A 24,713-nucleotide genomic window follows, 5' to 3' on the forward strand; every position below is an offset into this window, starting at 1 on the left:
GGCAGGCTATTTATGGTGGCGCGCGAGCGCAAGTCGAGGAGAGTGGGTCTGCGCATGAGCCGAGTCAGTCTGTGACGTGACATGCCTTCGATCTACATCTACATCCATACTCCGCAAGCCACCTGACGGTATGTGGCGGAGGGTACTTTGAGTACCACTTTCGGTTCTCCCTTCTATTCCAGTCTCGTATTGTTCGTGGAAAGAAAGATTGTCGGTATGCCTCCGTGTGGGCTCTAATCTCTGATTTTATCCTCATGGTCTCTTCGCGAGATATACGTAGGAGGGAGCAATACACTGCTTTACTCCTCGGTGAAAGTATGTTCTCGAAACTTCAACAAAAGCCCGTACCGAGCTATTCTCTCCTGCAGAGTCTTCCAGTGGAGTTTATCTATCATCTCCGTAATGCTTTCGCGATTACTAAATGATCCTCTAACGAAGCGCGCTGCTCTCCGTTGGATCTGCTCTATCTGTTCTATCAACCCTATCTGGCACGGATGCCACACTGGTGAGCAATATTCAAGCAGTGGGCGAACAAGTGTACTGTAACCTAATTCCTTTGTTTTCGGATTGCATTTCCTTAGGATTCTTGCAATGAATCTGTCTGGCATCTGCCTTACCGACGATCAACTTTATATGATCATTCCACTTTAAATCACTTCTAATGCCTACTCCCAGATAATTTATGGAATTAACTGCTTCCAGTTGCTGTCCTGCTATATTGTAGCTAAATGATAAAGGATCTTTCTTTCTATGTATTCGCAGGACATTACACTTGTCCACACTGAGATTCAATTGCCATTCCCTGCACCATGCGTCAATTCGTTGCAGATCTTCCTGCATTTCAGTACAATTTTCCATTGTTACAACCTCTCGATATACTACAGCATCATCCGCAAATAGCCTCAGTGAACTTCCGATGTTATCCACAAAGTCATTTATGTTTATTGTGAATAGCAACGGTCCTACGACACTCCCCTGCGGCACACCTGAAATCACTCTTACTTCGAAAGACTTCTCTCCATTGAGAATGACATGCTGCGTTCTGTTATCGATCCAATCACACAATTGATCTGATAGTCCATATGCTCTTACTTTGTTCATTAAACGACTGTGGGGAACGGTATCGAACGCCTTGCGGAAGTCAAGAAACACGGCATCTACCTGGGAACCCGTATCTATGGCCCTCTGAGGCTCGTGGACGAACAGCGCGAGCTGGGTTTCACACGACCGTCTTTTTCAAAACCCACGCTGATTCCTACTGAGTAGATTTCTAGTCTCCAGAAAAGTCATTATACTCGAACATGATGTCGCTGTGGGGAGTTGGCGGCACCATGTCACATGGCACGCCCGTATGCCGTGAGGAGCAGTTGAGTTGGAGCAACGAAGAAGCATGGGCCGCTGCCGGAATGCATTAAAGTTGTATTGACACGGCTGGCCAGTGGCGACCAGGATTTGCTAATATCTCAAGAGCTATGTGGATGGGTGGCGTATGAATTTCACATGAAGAAGAAAAAAATAATCGCCAAGCTTTCGTGGTGGGTTCCTCCTTCTATATATAGTGAATATTATTGTGTACTTAAAGACTGTTGACTGTTGCAGTTGCTCTGGTTAGTGGTCAGCAAAACATTCACTGCAGTGGTGGCGAGGCGAGTTATGTTCTGGAAATGATGTTACTAAAGTGGCTAGGAATTGCGCATCGCATTTTGTAAGTTTGGATTTGGTGCTTAGTGGCACGCTGAAGGTATCTGGTCACTTGAACGTCATTTCTTAATTTAGTTATAGATTTAGAATTTTCTGGTTTTACGAATTAGTGGTAGTTGTTGTTTCTTAATAATTTCTTGTGTCTATGGAAGGCAAGTGGCCATGATAAATATAGGTCACATTGTGTTTTGTGGTTGGATAGAGGCCGCGTGTATTTTGGTCTGTGGCCATAGGGGGCGTGCTTGTTGCATTAGCGACCTATTGAAGTGACATTAGTTTTCTATTGCAATTTCAAATACCTATCTGAAGGTCGATGGTCATGTTAGGTACTGCACGTTTGATTTATGTGGTGTCAGCCAATCAGTAAAGACAGATTATCTTGTAAGGTGAACTTCAAGTCATTGGGTGTGGAATGACACATCTTTTCAAGTAGTATCTACATTTTTTTTTTTTTTTTTTGGATCAAAGGAAACTAAGCTCCTTAATTCTGTTCATTGGTTAACTTGTAATATGTTTTCTATATGTATATATTTGTGTAACTTGTATATACTACAGTGTGTCTGCCGCTTATGTTTTCCTGTTTTCAGAAACGTGTATAGTGGTCGACACGAGCAAACCTCGCCCCAAGAGCTTGCAGTGTGACGGAAATCTCAGGATTTGAACTCAGGGCCGTTCGGGCCTCGTTAATGCGCGATTTCTCTATTCCATTCAACGAGACCCTTGTTTTAGGCAGAAAATTTCCCTCTGCCCAAAGCTGAGTATAAGTTCACCCTTTGGATTGTGTGTTTGTGAAATCGTAATAGATTAACGGTTGCTCACGCCCATCACATGTTAATCAAATTGACGTTTTGCCTTAAGCTTGCATAAAGTCTAGAATCTTGCGGACGTTGAGTGTAGTAAAATGCTAAGTGTAAACAGAACAATTAATAGTACCCTTCAGGTCAGATACCATCAAATTAATTTTACCTTTTCAGTAAGTGTAAAACTAAGTGAGAAAGGCGATAGCCGACATTGTAAACATTTGGTTATCTAATTCATCTGTTATTTTGGTTGTTGTTACCGGCACGTAAAGGGGCCGTTCCCACAAGTGTGACGGTTAATATTGTAGATACTAATTAAGGATAGGCCCTTGATATGCAAATGTTGTTAATTGATAATTACTGCTCACGAATTCATGTGTATGTGTAATCAATAAAGAAGCGTTGCAACTACAAACTGGTTGTGTTACTGGTATACAAGGTTAGAGTGTGCGATCGCCACACCAGCGATAACGTCGTAAATGAAACAAAACATGAGGACGGAAACAGTTATAAATGCAGTTTTAATTAGTTTTTACTGCGAGTAATGCCCCGGTAGAATAACATACAGAAGAATGGAAATGAAAACTGACGAAGTGTTAGATGACGATCAATTTGGCTTTACAAAAGGTAAGGGCACCATAGAGGCAATTCTAATGTCGCCGTTGATAACGGAACGGAGATTAAAGAAAAATCAAGAAACGGTCATAGGATTTGTCGACAGGGTAAAAGAGTTCAGCACTGTAAAATGGTGCGGGATGTTTAAAATTCTGAGAAAAATAGGAGCAAGAGGGAGGGAAAAGGTGTAAGACAGAAATGTAGTCTTTCGCCCGTGCTGTTCAGTTTGTACATCGAAGAAGCAATGATGGGAATAAAACAAAGTTTCAAGAGTGGAATTAAAATTCAAAGTGAAAGGGTATCAATGATACGTTTTGCTGATAACATATGCTTTCCTGAGTGAAAGTGAAGAAGAATTACAGAATTTGTTGAATGGAATGTATAGTCTAATGACTACAGGGTACGGATTGAGGGTAAATCGCAAAAAGACGAAAGTAGTTAGAAGTAGCAGAAATGAGAAAAGCGAGAAGCTTAACATCAGGATCGATGGTCACGAAGTAGATGAAGTTAAGGAAATCTACTACCTAGGCAGAAAAATAACCAATGATGGACGGAGCAAGGAGGACATCAAACCACTGGCAAAAATAGAAGTCTACTAGAATCAAACATAGGCCTTAATTTGAGGAAGAAATTTCTGAGAATGTACGTTTCTAGCAGAGCATTGTATCGTAGTGAAACACGGATTGTGGGAAAAGCGAAACAGAAGTGAATCGAAGGATTTGAGATGTGGTGCTACAGACGAATGTTGAGGATTAGGTGGACTGATAATGTAAGCAATGGGCATGTTCTGTGTAGAAACGGAGAGGAAAGCAATATGTGGAAAACACTGATAAGGAGAAGGGATCGAATGGTAGGACATCTGTTAAGACATCGGGAAATAACTTCCATGATATTAGAGGGAGCAGTAGAGAGCAAAAACTGTAGACGAAGACGGAGATTGGAATACATCAAAAGAATATTTAAATGTGTGTAAAATCCTATGGGACTTAACTGCTAAGGTTATCAGTCCCTAAGTTTACACACTACTTAACCTAAATTATCCTAAGGACAAACACACACACCCATGCCCGAGGGAGGACTCGAACCTCCGCCGCGACCAGCCGCACAGTCCATGACTGCAGCGCCAGAGACCGCTCGGCTAGTCCCGCGCGGCTGGAATACATCCAGCAAATAAATGAGGACGTATGTTGTAACTCCTGCCGTCATCGATACCTGTATTAGGACAGTCGGCTATTTGGATCTAGTTACACTAGATTTTTTCCGTGTTGTCTGCAGCTATGCTAGCGCTGGCGACACGGACACGGCTAATCACGAACGCCTTCTGTTTTCATTCCTATTGTGTCTGAACCAGCAGCAAACACATTTTTTGTTCGCGCACTGTGTTCCGTGTAGTTGCACAAAAACTCCGTGCATCGTGCTCTCCGTTTCTCGCAGTTTATTACAAAACCCGATGTTGACATTTTGCACCACTGCATAATGACACTAGACTAGTGCATTTCACTGTCGTCATCAGGCCAACATACCAGGTGCTCCTACGTGTCACGCAACGTGATCCTTCTTAGCTTGCCAAATCGTAAGTGTTTCTAACAAAAAATTTGCTATGTTATGAAACTTCCTGGCAGATTATAACTGTGTGCCGGACCGAGACTCGAACTCTGGACCTTTAGTAGAGCACTTGCCCGCGAAAGGCAAAGGTTCCGAGTTCGAGTCTCGGTCCGGCACACAGTTTTAATCTGCCGGGAAGTTTCATGTCAGCGCACACTCCGCTGCAGAGAGAAAATCTCATTCTATACAAAGACTTTATACGAGTACAAAATAGATGTTTTCTGATATAGCCAGTTCTGGGGAAAGGAAATTTAAGGAAAAAACTGGGAAAGGAGGTAGGCAGAGAAGAGGAAGTTGTTGTCGGCTGTTTTAAGGCAGAAACAGAACTGATTAGGATAAAATTCAGTGACACTGTAGGAGTCACTACTGGATGGCAGTTTTCAAGCAACTGATATACAATTTTTGCAAAAAGGTGAGCCAATCCGCATGACAGATTAATTACCGTGTCTGCTGCAGGGGGCGTTGTAAACAAGTAACACACGAAACCGATGCAAGTAGCACGAATATGGCTTTGTTCGTAAACATCTGAGCAATAACACGAATAAGCCTCTCGTGACTCCACACGCAACAAGACATGAGCGATTCACAAAACAACTGACGTCAGCGGTGCAAACTAAAAAGGAACACAGTGGGGGTGAGTCAGCGTTGCTACGCGCGCAAAGGTCCCGAGTTCGAGTCTCGGTCCGGCACACAGTTTTAATCTGCTAGGAAGTTTCATATCAGCGCACACTCCGCTGCAGAGTGAAATTCTCATTCTGGAATTTGTTATGTTTTTCATCACTCATTTCATCGAGCGTCTCCGGGATCCTGTGTGTACGAAACATGGGTCAGTTTGGTTATCGGAGTATTTTAGTTAGGAAACCGAGGGAATGTACGCTTTCAGTTGGGGTGCAGTCTGTTGGACCACTGGCGTCGTTTGTTCCTCCAACACGGTTCCCCTCGCTCAACCAGTCTAGCGTCACAGCGGCGATGACATTTTGCGGCTTCCTTTTCAGGCAGGGCAACTCTGTCACGCTGGAGCGGCACTCCACTCCAGTCGGCATCCGGTTTTGCGACTACTAATTTGTTTGACAGCGACGTAATGGCCGTAATGCGGACGTTTGGCGCTCCGGGGCGACTTGTTGATGCGGAGGGCACTCAACAGGTTGCGGCCTGGCAGCGCTCGGAGCGGCCCGGAAAGTTTCGGCAGAGGTCGGTGGGCGGCGGTCGGGCGGTCGGGCGGCCACAAGTGTTCTGCGGCCGTGTGACAATAGAGGAGCCGCCGACCGCAGCCACAAAGGAGGGGCCGCTCACAGAGCCGCCCGCGACCCTCTGCCTCGATAAACGCGGCCCTCCGGCAGGTGGGCGGCGGTGGCGCCGGGCACTGTGCAGCAAACAGCGCAACTGCTCCACAGAGAAGGGGACGCAGCGGCTTCCCGATGAGGGTAGCGAACGAAGTCTCTCGTGCAACTGGCAACGTATTTGTCCCGAGTAAACCACGAACCATTTTGTCTGAGACATATTGACACAGAATTAATGAAACAGTTAAAAACGTGTCCAAACTGAATCTTCAGATCCTTTATTTCCATACGACCGTTTTCTCGAAATCCGCCCATCTTGAGGTCATTTGTCACAGTTACAGAGTAACTTGTAGAATACGGAGCTGAAAGTTTACTTCTGTTAGTGCAACTGTGACAGCGAATTACAGTTTGATATTCGATAGGTTACTTTCTAACTGTTCCAAATGATCTGAAGACAGGCAGCTGGCCCAAACAGTCATTAGGAAATAAAGAAAAACGGTCTGGAGACACACTTTGTATACCTTCTTTATAAGTAACGACCGTGGTAACTCCATGAAGACTAAACATAGATGGATATTATACACCAGTTCCGACTAGGGCTGTTGATATTGATATATCGATGCTTTATTTCAAAAATGTCGATATATGTCGTGACACTTCTGGCCCCGATATATCGATAGCAAAATGGTGAAATCGAGATCCTATATATATATATATATATATATATATATATATATATATATATATATATATATATATATATATATATATGATGCGAAGAAGTAGCACATAAATAGCGTGCTATTTCTTCACTAAAAGTTGCTGGGCGCTGCTATGGGCGCAGACGTCTGAGGGGAAATGCTGACATTGAAAAAAAATAAAATAAAAAAAAAATAAAAAAAAATCGGAAACAACATGGACACAAGAAAGGAAGAGACCTCATGGGGAGAAAATGAGGGAATACTGGAAAAATAGGAAACAGCATTTATTGTGCAACTTCCATGCAGTTACCCTTGGTAGCAAAGTGGTTATCGCCAAGCGTGCACTGTTTTCCTTTCAATTCCTGCTCTAACGGGCATAGGCAGGCTGCAGAATATCTGATAATAAATCAGTACTTAAGTATCCAATTCTAAAACCGGCAGTATATTTACAATGTGATGACGATATTTTTATGGGCCGGTACGTCGATGCTTCTCCCCTAGATATATACTGTAGATATGTCGCTACTTTCTATCGATATATCAGATAGCCAATATTTTTAAAAATGTCAACAGTTCCAGTTCTCACCCAGCTTTTCGAGAGATTGTCACTGATTGTAAGCAGGACCGTAAGGAGTGGGTGGCGAAATAGGAACAAATGGGACTGAAAAACTAACAGGAAAAAGAACCCGAGAAAGGAAGGTTTAAGTCTTAACCGGGGGAGGTACGGGAGTTCTCATACCGTGTTACTCCTGTATCTTCCACCGATGAATCCTTTCCCATGGCCCTCGACTATAATAGCGTCATTAATAGAGAGTGATTTCGTCCATGTATTATCGAAAAGGAAGGACCGCTACCGATCAAACGTTTCTTGATTCACACAGCTGCTGGTTACACAGGTCGCTGTTACCTTCGACAGTGGAGCTGTTGCTGCTACATCGCTACGATGCTGCAGGATCTAAAAAGTCGGCGAATGGTTCCTGATTTTTGCTGACTGGAGCGAGTCTTGACACCGGACCACGCAAGCAGAACAATTCGCGTGCATCTCTAGATAGTACATGATTATTTATAAGTACCCAGGCGCCCTCAGAGTTTCGGAAGATGACTGCACAAAAACTATGAGAATTGAAGAAAATAGACACACATTAGTGGACAGATTATCTCTTCAAGTTTTGAAATGCCATTACAGGTTTGTGACACAGTCGGTACGTGGGTGCAATTCTCTGTAGGCACTGACACTAACTGTTCAGGAAGGTGCGATAACAGCCCAGTTTCGAAATCTGTTTATTCGATTGGCTACCCGGACGAGCAAACTAATTCCCTGCGACAGTATGGAATGGATGATTTATTTACATGTTTCGACATGCTCTCCCGCTAATACATCAATGCAATGGCGCATATCGAAGCTAGGAAAGACGTTCTATCCAATGATATGTGCCTTTTATCTCAATACCTTGCTGAGCAAGATGCATTAGGTTGGCAAAATAATCTCAGACTTCAAGAAGAATATGAAAAATGTGAAAATTGCCGAACTATCTGTTTAAGAAGTCACGGTTCCAATTACTAACACGAATCGTTTACAGAACAATGGAAAAGCTGTTAGAAGCTGACGTCGGGGAAGATTGGTATGTATTCAGGAGAAATGTAGGAACACGCGAGGCAATACTGACCCTACGCCCTCTCATTAAGGAAAGGTAAACCTACGGTTTATAACATTTGAGGACTTAGAGAAATCTTTTGACAATGTTGACTGGCATACTCTCTTTCAAATTCTAAAGGTGGCAGCGCTAAAATACATGGAGCGAAAGGCTATTTACAATTTTTACAGGAACAAGATGGCAGTTATAAGAGTCGAGGGGCATGGAAGGGAGGCAGTGGTTGAGAAGGGAGTGAGAGGTTTGTTGCCTATCCCTGATGTTATTCAATCTGTGTATTGATCAAGCAGTAAAGGAAACAAAGAAAAATTTGGATTAGGAATTAAAGTCCAAGGAAAAGAAATAAAAACTTTGAGGTTTGCGGATCACATTGTAATTCTGTCAGATACAGCAAAGGACTTGGAAGAACAGTTGAACGGAATAGACAGTGTTTTGAAAAGAGGATACAAGACGAACATCAACAAAAGTAAAACGAGGATAATGGAATGTAGTCGAATTAAATCAGGTGATGCTGAGGGAATTAGATTAGGAAACGAGACGTCTAAAGTAGTAGATGAGTTTTGCTATTTGGGAAGCAAAATAACTCATGATGGCCGAGGGAGGATATAAAATGCAAACTGGCAATGGCAAGAAAAGCGTTTCTGTAGAAGAGAAATTTGTTAACATCGAGTGTAAAATTAAGTGTCAAGAAGTCCTTTCTGAAAGTGTTTGTAGAGTGTGAAGCCATGTATGGAAGTGAAACATGGACGATAAAGAGTTAAGACACGAAGATAAGAGAAGCTCATGAGTTGTGGTACTACAGAAGAATGCTGAAGACCAGATGGGCAGATCACGTAACTAATGAGGAGGTACTAAATAGAATTGGTGAGAAGAGAAATTTGTGGCACACCCTGACTAGGAGAAGGGATGGGTTTGTAGGACGCATCCTAAGCCATCAAGGGCTCACCAATTTAGTACTGGAGCGAAGGGTGTGGGGGTTAAAATCGTAGAGGGAGGCCAAAAGATGAGTACACGTACTTTGTTTCATTTCTGAAGTCCCTTCAGCAACGAAAGATTACCGTTTAATGTCAAAGTATTTACTAGGTATGTAAAATATAATTTTTCCCATTAATTTGCATGAGGCTCGATCGGTTGGCCCTGTTTACAGACATCCTTTGGTTGAGAAACTGCTTAAATTTTTTAACAATCTTGCTAATTTCGCACGACATCCACAACTCTGAGTAGAGGGAGGCCAAAATATGAGTACAATAAGCAGATTCAGAAGGATGTAGGTCGCAGTAATTACTCGGAGACGAAGAGGCTTTCACAGGATAGAGTTGCGTGGAGAGTTGCATCAAACCAGTCTTTGGACTGAATACCACAACAACATCTTGTTGTTTTCGCGCAGTCGTGTTCAGAAACATTGGAGGCACATACGAATCACCCTATAATTTTGCTGTGCGAAGGTTCTGGTTGATGCGAAATGCCATGGAAATAAAAAAGTATTCAAAAATTGGCCTTTTCTAGCTGCATAATTATGTCACAGGAGTTGCTACTCGTTGCGCCTATACACTGGTATACACTGTTCTTGGAAGTTGAATCTTAGTGTAAATAAAGGTATTCCCTCCCCCACCCCCACCCTCACCCCACCACCTCCCCCATCTTTGACTTGCTGAAGCAGTCGGTGTTGTAAGATGACTGGAGGTATGCCTTACTTCAGACCTAGATATTTTGTTGTTAGTATACGTCAAGGCAACTATGACAAAACATCAAAATCTCAATATTCTTTGCTATATCACTTTCCTGTCTGTTTAACTGGTGTAGTTCTTGTATCAAATTTTTCTGGACAATTGTCTACGCTGTCACTGATATTCTGAAGTTCTACTCACAAAATTATAAAATTAGTTAAATATAGGTAAAAAAATTGCGGAAATATGATTTTACAGTAGGGTGGCCGCTATTGTCATATCTGCCAGAGTTGCAAGATCTCTTCGGTAGGCTCTTGTTGTAATACAGATGCCGGAAACCAGAAACCCAGCCGCAAATATTCGCAATTTGGAAGCACTTTGCCCCACTACCATCTCGCCTGGCATCTAGTTGGAAAGTTCTTGACTCTGCAATGAGCTGGAACTGGAACAGCCGGCTGAACCTATAGAGGTAGGGAAGGAACAATTTTTAAGTAACTAATGCTAAGAATTTTAAATATCGCCCACACACGTACTTTGTTTTATTTCTGAAACCTCGTCAGTAACACAAGACTACCGTTCAATGTCCAAGTATTTACTAGATATGTCAAATATAATTTTCCCCAGTAATTTTCATGAGGCTCGATCGGTTGCCCCTGTTTATCGTGTACAGACATCCTTTGGTTGAGAAACTGCTTGTATTTTTTAACAATCTTGATAATTTCGCACGACATCCACAACACTAAGTCATAAAAAGCCCCTTTACCGTTCCTTAATAACAGTGGGATATTAAAGCCCTCTCCAGAATCTAGCAACCACTGAAAATCACTTCTATTTCAGCTAATAATTTATTAATATCTCAATCAAATTAGCTGCGTCACCTGTCTCAGTCTCTCGAGTTCAGAAATGAAGTATTTTCTATATTTTCTGCCTCCATGCAGTAAGAATCAAAGTAGACGTCAGTCTTTTCTTGTTCCCCTGATATTTTTTAGATCGAAAAAGTTTCATGATCACTGACATGAGTTCGCTACTCGAAAAAAAATAACACTACCTAAGTGACTGAAATAGGGAAAAATGTTACCTCCTTTCAAGTGGTGACAATACTACGGTCATGGTATTTCACGTCCTCATACGCAAGATGAAATAGACCCAGCCCGATGCAGATTGGAAACTCAATTGCAAAAATTCCTGAATAGAATTTACAAGATTTAAAACCGAGAAACGTTTATGCCTCCTGTCAGTCGTAGCTTGTAAACAGAAAGTAATGCTAAAGTCATGTGAGAATGGTTAAAAATTGTAATTTCATGTGGGAGTGCTTATACAGGGTCAATTTAAACTCCAGTCAGATGTTACAGAACAATCGAGATGATCCAAAATTAAAAGTAATCCACTTGAGATTTCAAAATATTTTTATTTCCCCACTGACAATGAAGTCACCTCTCCCCAAATACGACACTCAACCAAAAAGCTCATGACTAGAGAAGGACCATATGCTGATTTTCATGTATACCCACGTTTTGTTACATAGCTACTTAGAACTCCTAATGGAAGCATACTGTACAATCGAAAAAGGTGAGTTACCCATTTCAGTTACGTATGAATAGACACTATGGTTATTAATCATACCAATGAACACAACGAAAGCATGTATTTTTCTTTCTGTAGTGAACCAGTGTGATGTAAGGCACATTCTGTAATGAACCATTGTGACCTACGGTATGTAAGTAGACGTTTCCACATAGTTTGGCATAATTTTTGTCATTTTCCTATATATTTTCCTTGTAGTATGTATTTATTTTTCTTTTATCGTTCATTTCATTGCCACTTCTTTTTCGAGTGTTAGAATACATTGAATGGCTGCCTAATAGGACGTTATTACATTATTTGACAATATTACGACATTTTTGCTATGCGAGCTGTTATGACCATGAGTCACAACTCCTATCTCGTAGACCACCCTTCGACCACGGTAGGTGATCGGGACTGCATATACACCAGACATCGATAGTACGTCAGTGCTACAGCGGCTCTCTACAGAGGTAACCAATGGCGGCAGACTACTTTGCACGTATGAGTATCACGCCGTACTATTATATAAGTCGTGCCCGCGGTCTTAAACAGCGTGTGTTATCCAGCAGAAAGTTGGGCAGAGAGATCCAGCTGTGAGAATCTTCGAGAGTGTCCGTAGCAGTAGCAACTACAGCTCCAGCCATGCCGTGCATCATATCGACGAGAGGGGGCTCCTAGACGGTGTTTAGAATGGGATAGGGCCTGCTTTGTGCAACTGGACTTAGACTCTGGAAGAATTGTTACTGACTGCTATTTTAAACCAATCTTGAAGCCGAGTATTTACGTTGTTTTAATAAAAGTGTATTTTGGAACATTGCACTGTAATAATCTCGGTAGTTATGTTTTACAGTGCTTGCCTGATGTGAAGCTGGAAGTAGCGTGCCAGTTATACCGGCATCAACGTCATCTCGAGAGAAGCTGCTGTTTTTATCACATACGGTAGTTGACAAGCCGGTACTAAGTTATTTACTTTTATCTTACTCGGTACTGCAATCCTTTTCTGTACGAGAAATATGGCAGCCCATGCCACTAGCTATGTGAGTGGCGACGGTGGCTTGTAGCAGAAACCACTTTGAACCATCACTTCGTCATTTGTCATCAGATGGAGTTACTATAGTGGAAGCAAAAGTAAGGAGTGCACAATTTAAAGCTTTTATTTTCTAGAACAAAAAAGTATTAAACGGGAGATACTACGGAAGCAAAAGCAGGCAGTGGAAAATTTAAAGCTTTTATTTTTAGAGCATTAAGAAGTAGTAAATTGTATCTGAGCAATATTATTTTGGAAGGGAACAGCCACATTTGTTTGTAACAATTAAACACTACTTTCTAGGTACAGGAAGAATTTTTAATTACACACTTCTTTCCTGACATGGCTCAGATAATGTAATGTATTTAGCTCTTTTGTATTAGCTATTTTATGTAAATGCGGTAAGAACTAACACAGCCTGCCGGTGTGGCCGTGCGGTTCTAAGCGCGTCAGTTTGGAACCGCGTGACCGCTACGGTCGCAGGTTCGAATCCTGCCTCGGGCATGGATGTGTGTGATGTCCTTAGGTTAGTTAGGTTTAAGTAGTTCTAAGTTCTAGGGGACTGATGACCTCAGTAGTTAAGTCCCATCGTGCTCAGAGTCATTTGAACCATTTTTTTTAGCTAACATAAAAATATAGACATAAAAAGTTATTCAGAGGCAGGAAAGTTTTTGCATTATTTTTTATGGCGAATAATCATTTTGATTAGTGCTTTTTTGAGCTCCTGTGTTTATTATTGAAGTGGCGTGTTAAACCTACCTACCTGAACAAGACGCACAAACCTAGGGACATTTTCCCCTGTATGTTAATGGAATTAATAACATTCACAATTATCACGTGCATATTAAGTGATACCATTATTTGAATATAATTATTTATTACATTTTGTTTTAGGTGTAGTAGTGCTGGAAAAATAATTTTATAATAAGCCATCTCGTCATTTGCTGGTCTTTAAAAATTTGTGTGAGGTGACCAAGTCCAAAGGTCAGAGATTACTTCAAATATCGGTCTGAAAGGGACATTAGTACCAGGATGAAACTTATCAGTTTCATTTTTACCGAATATGCTCTTCAATTTACTAATGTTGAGGTGCAGTGAGCATTTCACATAAAGTTTTTACAGTTTTTGCGAAAGATCCAGTAAAACTTGAGTATTTATACGAAGCAATGCTAATAGACGAAAGAGAGAGAATTATTGGCAGCCTCGAGAAACTTATTCCTACTTTTTCTATTTGCATGCAACACATTTTCCAATGCTGACTGGTGCAAACATATTTATTCTCACAAAGAATAAACACAGTGTTGCTAAACAGTATTGTATTGACAGTAGAATTCTTGAAAATTTAAATGTGGAATATTATTACTGCTGATGACAAACACCGTGGTTAGCAAAGCCAATACGCATTTCTTATTATAGCACGAGATTCCGCTACGTAATTATAGAAACGATTTTGAGGTGGAACGAAGGAAAGAATCTGCAATTTGCGACAGTTTCTTGAAGATTTGAAGCTGGTTCTTAATGTACCTACAGTTTGTTGGTGGCATCCACTTGTCATTCATTCTCATTAAATTTCTGTTTTCTTTTTGCAAAATATTTTCTCTCTTTCTATTTATCCTCCTGTTATAATTGATTTTTAAGGTTTCCGTTGCTCCTCTCTTCCTCTCACCTTCCTCCATTTTTCTACCTAAAAATTTGTCAGCCCCTTTTCGATATAATGTGACGACTATCTGTTTGCTACGCGCATACATTTTCTTGCAGTTCCGCGGCCTTGGCACTTCCTACTTAGTGCACCGTGATAACTTTGTCAGTTGCCGCATGGCACCAGTCACATACGGGCCGTTTCACCGCCTTCTAATTCCATGTACATTTTAATGTCAAGACTTTACGGGTTACCACAGCTCTAATGGGAATGGTTTTTAATGGATCTCATTTGGTTTTTCTGACATTCGCACATATCATGTTACTTGACTTGAGCTTCGTAGCTCAGAAATTTGTCGTTGCTAACAAGTGATTTTACATGTAAGTAATTTCGTTTCTTATATTTTATCCTCTACATTTTAAAATTTTATAATTCTTTTTAACTATAATAAAAAAATCCTCAATACGTTCACGCACTTCTGAAGAAGACAGTTTCACAATTGTTGAGACTGTGGTCAAGAGATGTTAATAAACCATTATACCTGGAACTCCTTGGCTGATTTTCTCGAATAATTCACTCACATTCACCATTGGTAAACAGCAACTATTTTCAAAACTTTGATACAAAAGACATGTTTATGTATGCTATCAGCTGTTCTGTAAACATATTGAAATTTACTGCTGCTTTTGGTTTGTGTGGACGATCTTCTGGCAGTCTACAAAAAGCTGTGTCAACAGGTTGCTTTCTGATTTGTTAAAGATAGTTGCATTGATATTGGCTTAAACAGATAAACACCACAATTTGTGATACATACCACTAATACACGTTTGATTGGTGGACACATCTATGCTTTTCAGTGGGAGTTTTTATCAAAAATATGTTAGTGATATGAAACAGAAATATTGATGTTTATCTGTTTAAGGCAGTATTAAGGTAAAAACGTTTAATACATCATAAAACAAGGGGCTGAACGACTTTTTGACCAGTGCCAAAAGATGGCCCACACAGAGTAAAAATAGTAGTGCATCTCAGTAAAGATTACACTGGAGCTGATGGAGATGACATAAATGATGGCAATTCTATGTTGTTACTTTTAGTTGCATTCCTACAGTACCTACTGCAAAATATTTTGCACCCCAAAACTTTCACTGTGCTGAGAACTTTTTTCTTAAAAATATTTTTGCTAGTGTGTAAGCTAACCTGCAAAGGCAGCCCTGTTGCTCCTTAGACGACATAAATAATACTTACTCCACGTTTTTGTTGTCGGCTCTGCTCTGAGCACTATGGGACTTAATATCTCAGGTCATCTGTCCCCTAGAACTTAGAACCTAACTAACCTAAAGACATCACACACATCCATGCCCGAGGCAGGATTCGAACCTGCGACCGTAGCGGTCGCGCGGTTCCGGACTGAAGCGCATAGAACCGCTCGACCACCAGCGGCCGGCTTTTTGTTGTAGGCAAAGCATAGAAAGAAAGCCTTTGATCACACCTACGTAAATACAACCTTCCATAGCTAGATACTACTTGCACATATCTATAGAAATTGTTATGCGTCCAAGCTCAGCCCAAGGAAAGGACAGCTTTATACTTCAGTTATCACAAGTTGTCACAAATAGCTCCACAAGTGACGTATTGGTTTTATGTGCACTGGTTTATGTTAAATTTTACCATGTTATTTTGTGTTCACTTCATGCTGTGATCATCTCCTTTCCTTCAACGCTTCCACATGTTTTATACTTGTGTCTGTTGTGCCTTAAATCGTGACAGCCGACCTGTGGTTTCTCATTTTAGCACTAAGTCAGTCTTTGTATTTCAGTGTAAAGGTACTCAACATAGATTTCCAGTGTAAGGTACGGTGGTAGTTATTATCATATAATTATACACTGATACGCCAAAGCATTATGACCACTGCCCACCGCGACGTTGGATGCCAGTGGTGACGTTGTGGGCACGTGACGGGGAAACAAAAGTATGTGAGCGGAACAGACTCGGACGGGGGACCACCACAGAGGAGATATTGACTGCAAATAGGGAAATCCACTGAGATCCTCATCACACTAAAATATCTTGGACTAACCATCGATCGGCAGCTGATGTAGAAACCTCACCTACCAACTATCCAGCAGATAGCCCACAATAGACTGAAACTACTAAAACTAACAGGCCGAACTTGGGGATTACATCCATCCACTGTTCTCGACACCTTCAATATGATTTTCTGGCCCATCCTCTCCTATGCAAATGTTGCACGGATTTCCGCCCCATCAAACTTCTGTAGGTCCCTGAAAATCCTCGAAAGCTGTGTGCGCCACCTCGCTTCCCGCATCCGTTTACCTTCCCCCACATGCATCCTCTACCGTCTCATCAAAGTCCCGCCCTTCATCACCCACAACGAACACCTCCGCATTTCCTATACTGTTCACAAAGTAGGTTCCAATCACTCCATTGCCTCCACTCTGATCACCAACCCTGATATACTGCCACGTCTTCACAAACACATCCCTCCATCCCTGCACTAAACACGCGCCATATCCTATCGCAACGCAACTTTAATCAAGGCCCTCGAGAGCAGCCCCGATATTTATACCTCCTACCAACTTCAACTCTTTCCCCCCTATCCCAGTCCACATCAGGGTTCCTCTCTCTTTTCCCTCTCCGTCCATCCTCATCCCATTCTTCTTGCAGCTACTATCCTACCCACACGACTCACTACGCTTCACCCTCTGTCTTTGCCACCGACTGTATTTCCCGCTATTCACCTCAGCTCCTACTTCTCATCTCCATAGTTTTCCTGTCTGACAGACCACTATCTTTCTATCCTCACTTCTTAACCTTTTGGAACATACTGCGGTAATGCCTCTCTTCCTAATGGAGGTCCTTCAGATTTTAAGTGGAAGTGCAGTGCTTCTGTGGATTCATCAGAAGAATTCTACCTTTTTGCGATGTGTTTTTAAAAAGTATTTGTTTCTGTTTTTAACTGCTCGTCTTTCATTGTAAATTTAAAATAGAAAACAGACCCAAATTTTGCTCCTACTTCGCTTGGCTGAAGAGCGGAGAATTGTAGCGCTGACAGCCCAGCCCTGGCCTGTAATGGAGGACGATGAAGTAACAATAAAGGAAAGAAATGTACTTCGTTGTTGTCCGCGTGCATGCCGCAAACGCGACAGGCGCGCAAGTGCACAGGTCCAGGTGTTAGACAAAGGAAGGAAGGGGGGGGGGGGGGGGGGGGTAGGTGGGAAGAAGGTAGAGCGCGCAGGCCCCAAACCGCAGCACCCACCAAACTTCATACACAATTCCATCTTAGAAATAATAAAGCACTGCAGGAAGGGGAAAGAAGGGGGGGGGGGGGAATTGGGAACATATGCCCCAGACACCATCAAACTACAAGAATGTACAAACCTTCCATTGTCGGTTATTAAAGCCCTGAGATATAATTATTTACAACAGTTGTGTGTAATAGAATATAATCCGAATATTATCTAGTGTTCCTGGTGAGACTGAAAGGAACCACAGTTCAAGCATCACAAGTATAGAACTGTCCTTTAGTTGGATACGGTTTTACCTCATAAAACTTGCTATATAGGTTGTACTGTAACATAGAAAATATATAGATATGTATGACAGAGTAGTTGTCACATAAATAGGAGTATGTGACCTATCACAACAAAAATGTGTAGCACATGTTATTTATGTTATGTTGGCTGCAACAGGGATACTTTTTAAGGTTGGATTATACAGGATCAAAAATGTTTCTTAAGAATAATGGTCTCATCAGAATGAAAGCTTGGAATGTGAATTATTTCTGCAATGAGTAACTATAGGAGAGCTACTAAATATCCAACATAGAAATACTATCACTTTTGTGCAAAGGACTCAGACATTAAAAAGCAAAACGGTACAGTCATTTACGATAAAAAAAAACACGGCAGGTCTCTAAAATGGAAGATATATGGGGCAATCGTAATATCATAAAACATGTAGTAATATAATGGACACAGGGGTTTGTTCCATACTATAACAAGATAAAAAAATAAAATGATCGTGTGGCATTGTTGGCCGGGAGGCCCCATCCGGGGTAGTTGGGCCTCGAGTGCAAGTCTTATTTCAGTCGACGCCACACTGGGCGACTTGCGTGCTAGTGATGAAACTGAAATGATGATGAGGACAATATAACACACATCCCGGCCGGGAATCAGGGCCCGCTGCATGATAGGCATGCACGTTACCACTCAGCTAAGCAGGCGGACTATAACAAGATGACATAGCATGTCTATCTGTATGAAAACTAATTTTGTAAAACAAGGCACATAGCCGGCCAGGGTGGCCGAGCGGTTCTAGGCGCTACAGTCTGGAACCGCACGACCGCTACGGTCGCAGGTTCGAATCCTGCCTCGGGCATGGATGTGTGTGCTGTCCTTAGATTATTTAGGTTTAAGTAGTACTAAATCTAGGGGACTGATGACCTTAGAAGTTAAGTCCCATAGTACTCACAGCCATTTGAACCATTATTTTGAACAACGCACATGACAGTCATTAATATACACTGATGAGCCACAACACTATAACCACCTGCTTAATAGCTTGTCTGTCTGTCTTTGGAACGAAATACATGACTCATTCTGCATGTTGGCGATCCGACAGTTTTGGTATGTTTGTGGAGGTATGTGGCATGACATCTCTACGCCCAGGCCATGTAATTCGCGTAGATATCGGGCCGCTGATCTGCGTACCCCGTGATAGTGCCCGATAGCGGCCCAGATGGGTTCCATAGCATTTACATTAGGTGAATTTGGTCGCTGGGACATCAACGTGAGTTCACTACAAGTCTCCTCAAACCACTGTAGCAAGGTTCTGGCTCCGAGGCGCGGACAGTTAGAGTGATGATGGATGTCATCGCCTTTGGGGAAGACATCAAACATGAAGGAATGCAGGTGGTTCGCAGCTGTCTGTGTGTCTTCGATTACTACCACAGGTCCCATGCAAGCGCAGGACAATGTCTCCCAAAGCATAGTAGTGCTCCCATCTGCCTTCGTCCGTGGCGCGCTGCAGTTTTCCAGCCGCCGTTCACCTCGATGGCTCCGCTCGTGGACCTAGTGTAGCAAAAATTTTATTCACCCGAAGAGGTGACACGTTTCCATTGATCGACGGTCGATTCGTGACGGTCTCGTGCCCTCTGCAATCGTAATTGACGCTGTCGCCTGGTCAGCAAGTGAAAATGTAGGCTTTTGTCTGCTGCGGAGCCCCATGTTCAACACTCTACCATGAATACTGTGCTCCGAATCATCTGTTGTGCGTGCACCAGCATAGTGCTCTTTCGGCAAAAGTGTCACCGATCACCATTTATTCAACTTTACAGAACAAACAAGCAGGCACTGAGGGACGGAAACCGTAGTATCTGCCCCGGGAGGCAATTTCAGGGGGGGGGAGGCGCAAATTCATATTCCTTAAGCAAACAACCTTGTTTCACTATGGGCCTAGTACCAAGCGCAAGTTGATCTATCAATTAATCATATGATTTTGAAACGCATCTCAATTGGTTTCTGAACATTTTTAACACTGAAAGGGTACAGTACCGCCCGACATTGAAAATAGGTACAACATACTTCATTATTCTTGTCTGAACAACACATTTTTTTGTAAAAATAACTCAATTTCAATTAATACAGCGAAGCCGGATATCAGTGTGGGAAAGAATGACAATTTATTTATTTAATTGATCACATGTGCACTCCCTCAAAATAAATCCCTACATCCAGTTTGGTGAGATCTGTTAAATGAATGAATGAATGTATGGTCGTCTGCTAACTGCAGATAGTGAATGTGAATATATGATCATCTTTGAGACGATCCTTTGGCCACCTCTGGTGGGACCAAAGAGATGAAATTTACCTGAGCTTTGAGCACCTGAAATGTGGCTAACCAATACGGTAGCAAGGTGCTGCCCCACTTCGGCAGAGTTGCGAGAAGACCTGAAGAACGGCCATGTTCGGCACTCTGCCGCTGGATATAGTGTTGATAAGACCTGTCTTAGGCGTGCTCCGTAAGGACAAAAGAGTGGAGACATGGTATGCATGTGAAATACTTAGGAGTAGTTTGGAATAATAATTTCTCTATTTCAGGAACTTTTGTGAGGAGAATTAAATGTCAGGCAGGTAATATTAATGGGATCGTAGTAATCTTCGGAAGTGACCAACTGTCACAATGAAACCACGTGTAGCAATAAGTTGAAATACTTCCGAGTGCTTAAGTTAAGCTGAATTACTAGCGCGTGTACTATTAGTTGGAAATATTTAAGAAATGGCGTGTGCAGGACTTGAAATTAGAGACGAGTACTTCCATGTGGTGAGTACTGTGTGAGTCTCAATCTGTGTATGAGACAAAGGATAAAGAGAAGTACTCGTCCATGGTATCAGTTGAGGACTCACGTGTGTGATGAATATGTTCTTAATATTACTTTGCGTGTTATGCTTCCGTGTGACGCTTGATTCAAACTATAATACTCGGAGAGAAGCAAGGTGAGTCAGCCGTCTACCCAGCAACGCCACTTGGCTTGCATTGCACAGGAAGACGTGCATATATCCTCCAGAGTTCGTAGTAGGAAAGAAAAGTTACGAAGTGGGGCAGTGTCGTGTGAAACTGGGATGAATTTTAATTGAAGTGGGAAAGCTGAAGGTGATGGGATTATAACGTTGTGACTATTCCTTGTTTTGTATTGTATGTTGCCGGTGTGATGTATTTCATGAAATTTAAGTATGTGTGGTTTGCATGGGAGAGTAGCAATGTAGTTTCAGAGGTAGTGGGTTATGCTTGTTCCTTCAGTACCGCTCGGTCTTGAGGAAAGTTTCGTGATGATGGTTGTGAGAGTTGAAGTGTGAGATATAGCAAAAGATCCACCATCCTATCCAGAAAGTGCACTGTAGCGTTAAATAATTAAGAGACCGTAAGATAGAGAATCACCAATGTAAAGCCATGCCCACTGGGCGGAATTTCTCATGTGTTATTGTTGTAGGTTATAGAATTTGTGTGTTTAGGTTACAGAATTTATCGGAATAAATAAGATAGTGAAAAGAAAAAGATTGGTGGCCTTTTCCTTCGAATTGTATGTTGCCATGATATCCAGAATGTATAATGTGTGCGCCATTCATATTCAGTGCGACGGCCACGTGTTGATCAAAGCCGTCAAATAAAAAAGAAAGTGTGGTATTTCCAGTGCGTAGTGAACAGTCAGAGTTGTGTAAATTACTAATGGTCAGATGTGCGTTTCCGTTGCGTAATAGTCATACAGAAGAATAATTTGTAGCTTAATTGTGAGTACTAGAGTTCATTTTACTCGATAAATAAGAATGAACCCACTCGCTTGGCAGACCACTCATCTTGCAAGCCTGACTGCTTGATGCCACAGTATGAGCAAGGCATGTGGGTGCCTCTCAACACATTCTAAGTTGATTTCCGAGTATGTGATTTCCAAACGATTCATAAGTTGATATTTGAATACTTGATGTGTACGTGATGTGTCTACCATGCTAATCCCCGTCGCATCCAGAAATAACAAACCTTCCCGCAGAAAAAAGAGGATGGGACTATGCGAGCTGAGCCGAATAAACCCAAATGGGTGAATGCCTACCGCTTTTTGTTTATATTGTTGATAGGGTATACGAATGATCAGCGTTATTATAATTACTAGCGAAATCCATAGATTCAGAATACCGAAGTGGAAATAAGCAACTAACAGAAATAACAGGTAAGAAAGATTATAAATTATCTTCTCAGTATATCCAAGAAAACGAAATTTTGACAGAAAATTTTTGTCAGATCGCTATTCTACTAATGGCCAGTTGCACAGTCCCCGGTCAGCAGCCGCTTAAGTCCTGTTCTCGGAATAATGCGGAAAACGCATTGCACGAACACGTAATAACGCCTAATCAGAGAATAAACGCGGGGCCGCCCGGGATTAGCAGAGCGGTCTCAGGCGCTGCAGTCATGGACTGTGCGGCAGGTCCCAGCGGAGGCTCGAGTCCTCCCTCGGGCATGGGTGTGTGTGTTTGTCCTTAGGATCATTTAGGTTAAGTACCGCGTAAGCTTAGGGAATGATGACCTTAGCAGTTAAGTCCCATACGATTTCACACACATTTGAACATTTGAATAAACGAGAGATAACCGAACGGGTGATTCTGGCAGGGTTAGGGAAGTTAACTGGAGAATAATTTCTGACAATGGCAGGAATACTTACAGAGTTAGTAGTGACAAGGCTATTTCTTAGAGCGATGAAGGAGAAGAAACGGGGACATCACACAGATTGTATGGAAGAATATAACGATTCCAAATTTAAATAGAAATTTCGTGTTGTTGTTGTTGCGGTCTTCAGTCCTGAGACTGGTTTGATGCAGCTCTCCATGCTACTCTGTCCTTTGCAAGTTTTTTCATCTCCCAGTACTTACTGCAACCTACATCCTTCTGAATCTGCTTAGTGTATTCATCTCTTGGTCTCCCTCTACGATTATTACCCTCCACGCTGCCCTCCAGTGCTAAATTTGTGATCCCTTGATGCCTCAGAACATGACTTACTAGCCGGTCCGTTCTTCTTGTCGTGCCACAAACGCCTCCCCAATTCAGTACCTCCTCATCAGTTATGTGATCTACCCATCTAATCTCCAGCATTCTTCTGTAGCACCACATTTCGAAAGCTTCTATTCTCTTCTTGTCCAAACTATTTATCGTCCATGTTTCACTTCCATACATGGCTACACTCCACAGAAATACTTTCAGAAACGACTCCCTGACACGTAAATCCATACTCGATGTTAACAAATTTCTCTTCTTCAGAAACGCTTTCCTTGCCTTTGCCAGTCTACGTTTTATATCCTCTCTACTTCGACCATCAGTTATTTTGCTCCCCAAATAGCACAACTCCTTTACAACTTTAAGTGTCTCATTTCCCAATCTAATTCCCTCAGCATAATCCGACTTAGACTACATTCCATTATCCTCGTTTTGCTTTTGTTGACGTTCATCTTATACCCTCCTTTCAAGACACTATCCATTCCGTTCAACTGCTCTTCCAAGTCCTTTGCTGTCTCTGACAGAATTAGAATGTCATCGGCGAACCTCAAAGTTTTTTATGTCTTCTCCATGGATTTTAATACCTACTCTGAATTTTTCTTTTGTTTCCTTTACTGCTTGCTCAATATACAGATTGAATATCATCGGGGAAAGGCTACATACAACCCTGTCTCACTCCCTTCCCAACCACTGCTTCCCTTTCATGCCCCTCGATCTTATAACTGCCATCTGGTTTCTGTACAAATTGTAAATAGCCTTTGGCTCTCTGTATTTTACCCCTTCCACCTTCAGAATTTGAAAGAGAGTATTCCAGTCAACATTGTCAGAAGCTTTCTCTGAGTCTACAAATGCTAGAAACGTAGGTTTGCCTTTCCTTATTCTTTCTTCTAAGATAAGTAATAAGGTCAGTATTGCCTCACGTGTTCCAACATTTCTAAGGAATCCAAATTGATCTTCCCCGAGGTCGACTTCTACCAGTTTTTCCATTCGCCTGTAAAGAATTCGCGCTAGTATTTTGCAGCTGTGGCTTATGAAACTGATAGAATTATTATATTCTTCTTGACGTCTGAGGGTATTTCGCCTGTCTCATACATCTTGCTCGCCAGATGGTAGAGTTTTGTCAGGTCTGGTTCTCCCAAGGCCATCAGTAGTTCTAATGGAATGTTGTCTACTCCCGGGGCCTTGTTTCGACTCAGGTCTTTTAGTGCTCTGTCAAACTTTTCACGCAGTATCGTATCTCCCATTTCATCTTCACCTACATCCTCTTCCATTTCATTAATATTGTCCTCAAGTACATCGCCCATGTGTAGACCCACTATATACTCCTTCCACCTTTCTGCTTTCCTTTCTTTGCTTAGAACTGGGTTTTCATCTGAGCTCTTGATATTCATACAAGTCGTTCTCTTTTCTCCAAAGGTCTCTTTAATTTTCCTGCAGGCTGTATCTATCTTACCTTTGTCCTCTAGCCATCCCTGCTTCGCCATTTTGCACTGCCTGTCGATCTCATTTTTGAGACGTTTCGCCTGCTTCATTTACTGCATTTTTACATTTTCTCCTTTCATCAATTAAATTCAATATTTCTTCTGTTACCCAAGGATTTCTACTAGCCCTCGTCTTTTTACCTTCACTATTTCATCCCTCAGAGCTACCCATTCTTCTTGTATTGTATTTCTTTCCCCCATTCTTTTCAATTGTTCCCTTATGCTCTCGTTGAAACACTGTACAACCTCTGATTTAGTCAGTTTATCCAGGTCCCATTTCCTTAAATTCCCACCTTTTTGCACTTTCTTTAGTTTTAATCTACAGTTAATAACCAATAGATTGTGATCAGAGTCCACATCTGCCCCTGGACATGTCTTACAATTTAAAACCTGGTTCCTAAATCTCTGTCTTACCAT

General features: G+C 41.9%; 1 pseudogene; it reads left to right on the forward strand.

Annotated features, from left to right (window-relative positions):
• The first annotated feature begins 5,811 nt into the window (after positions 1-5,811).
• Positions 5,812-24,713, forward strand: part of LOC126482207 (40S ribosomal protein S9-like) — a 163,359-nt pseudogene continuing 144,457 nt past the window's right edge.

This window comes from Schistocerca serialis, chromosome 5 (genome assembly GCF_023864345.2).
Source record: "Schistocerca serialis cubense isolate TAMUIC-IGC-003099 chromosome 5, iqSchSeri2.2, whole genome shotgun sequence".
NCBI classification, from domain to species: domain Eukaryota; kingdom Metazoa; phylum Arthropoda; class Insecta; order Orthoptera; family Acrididae; genus Schistocerca; species Schistocerca serialis.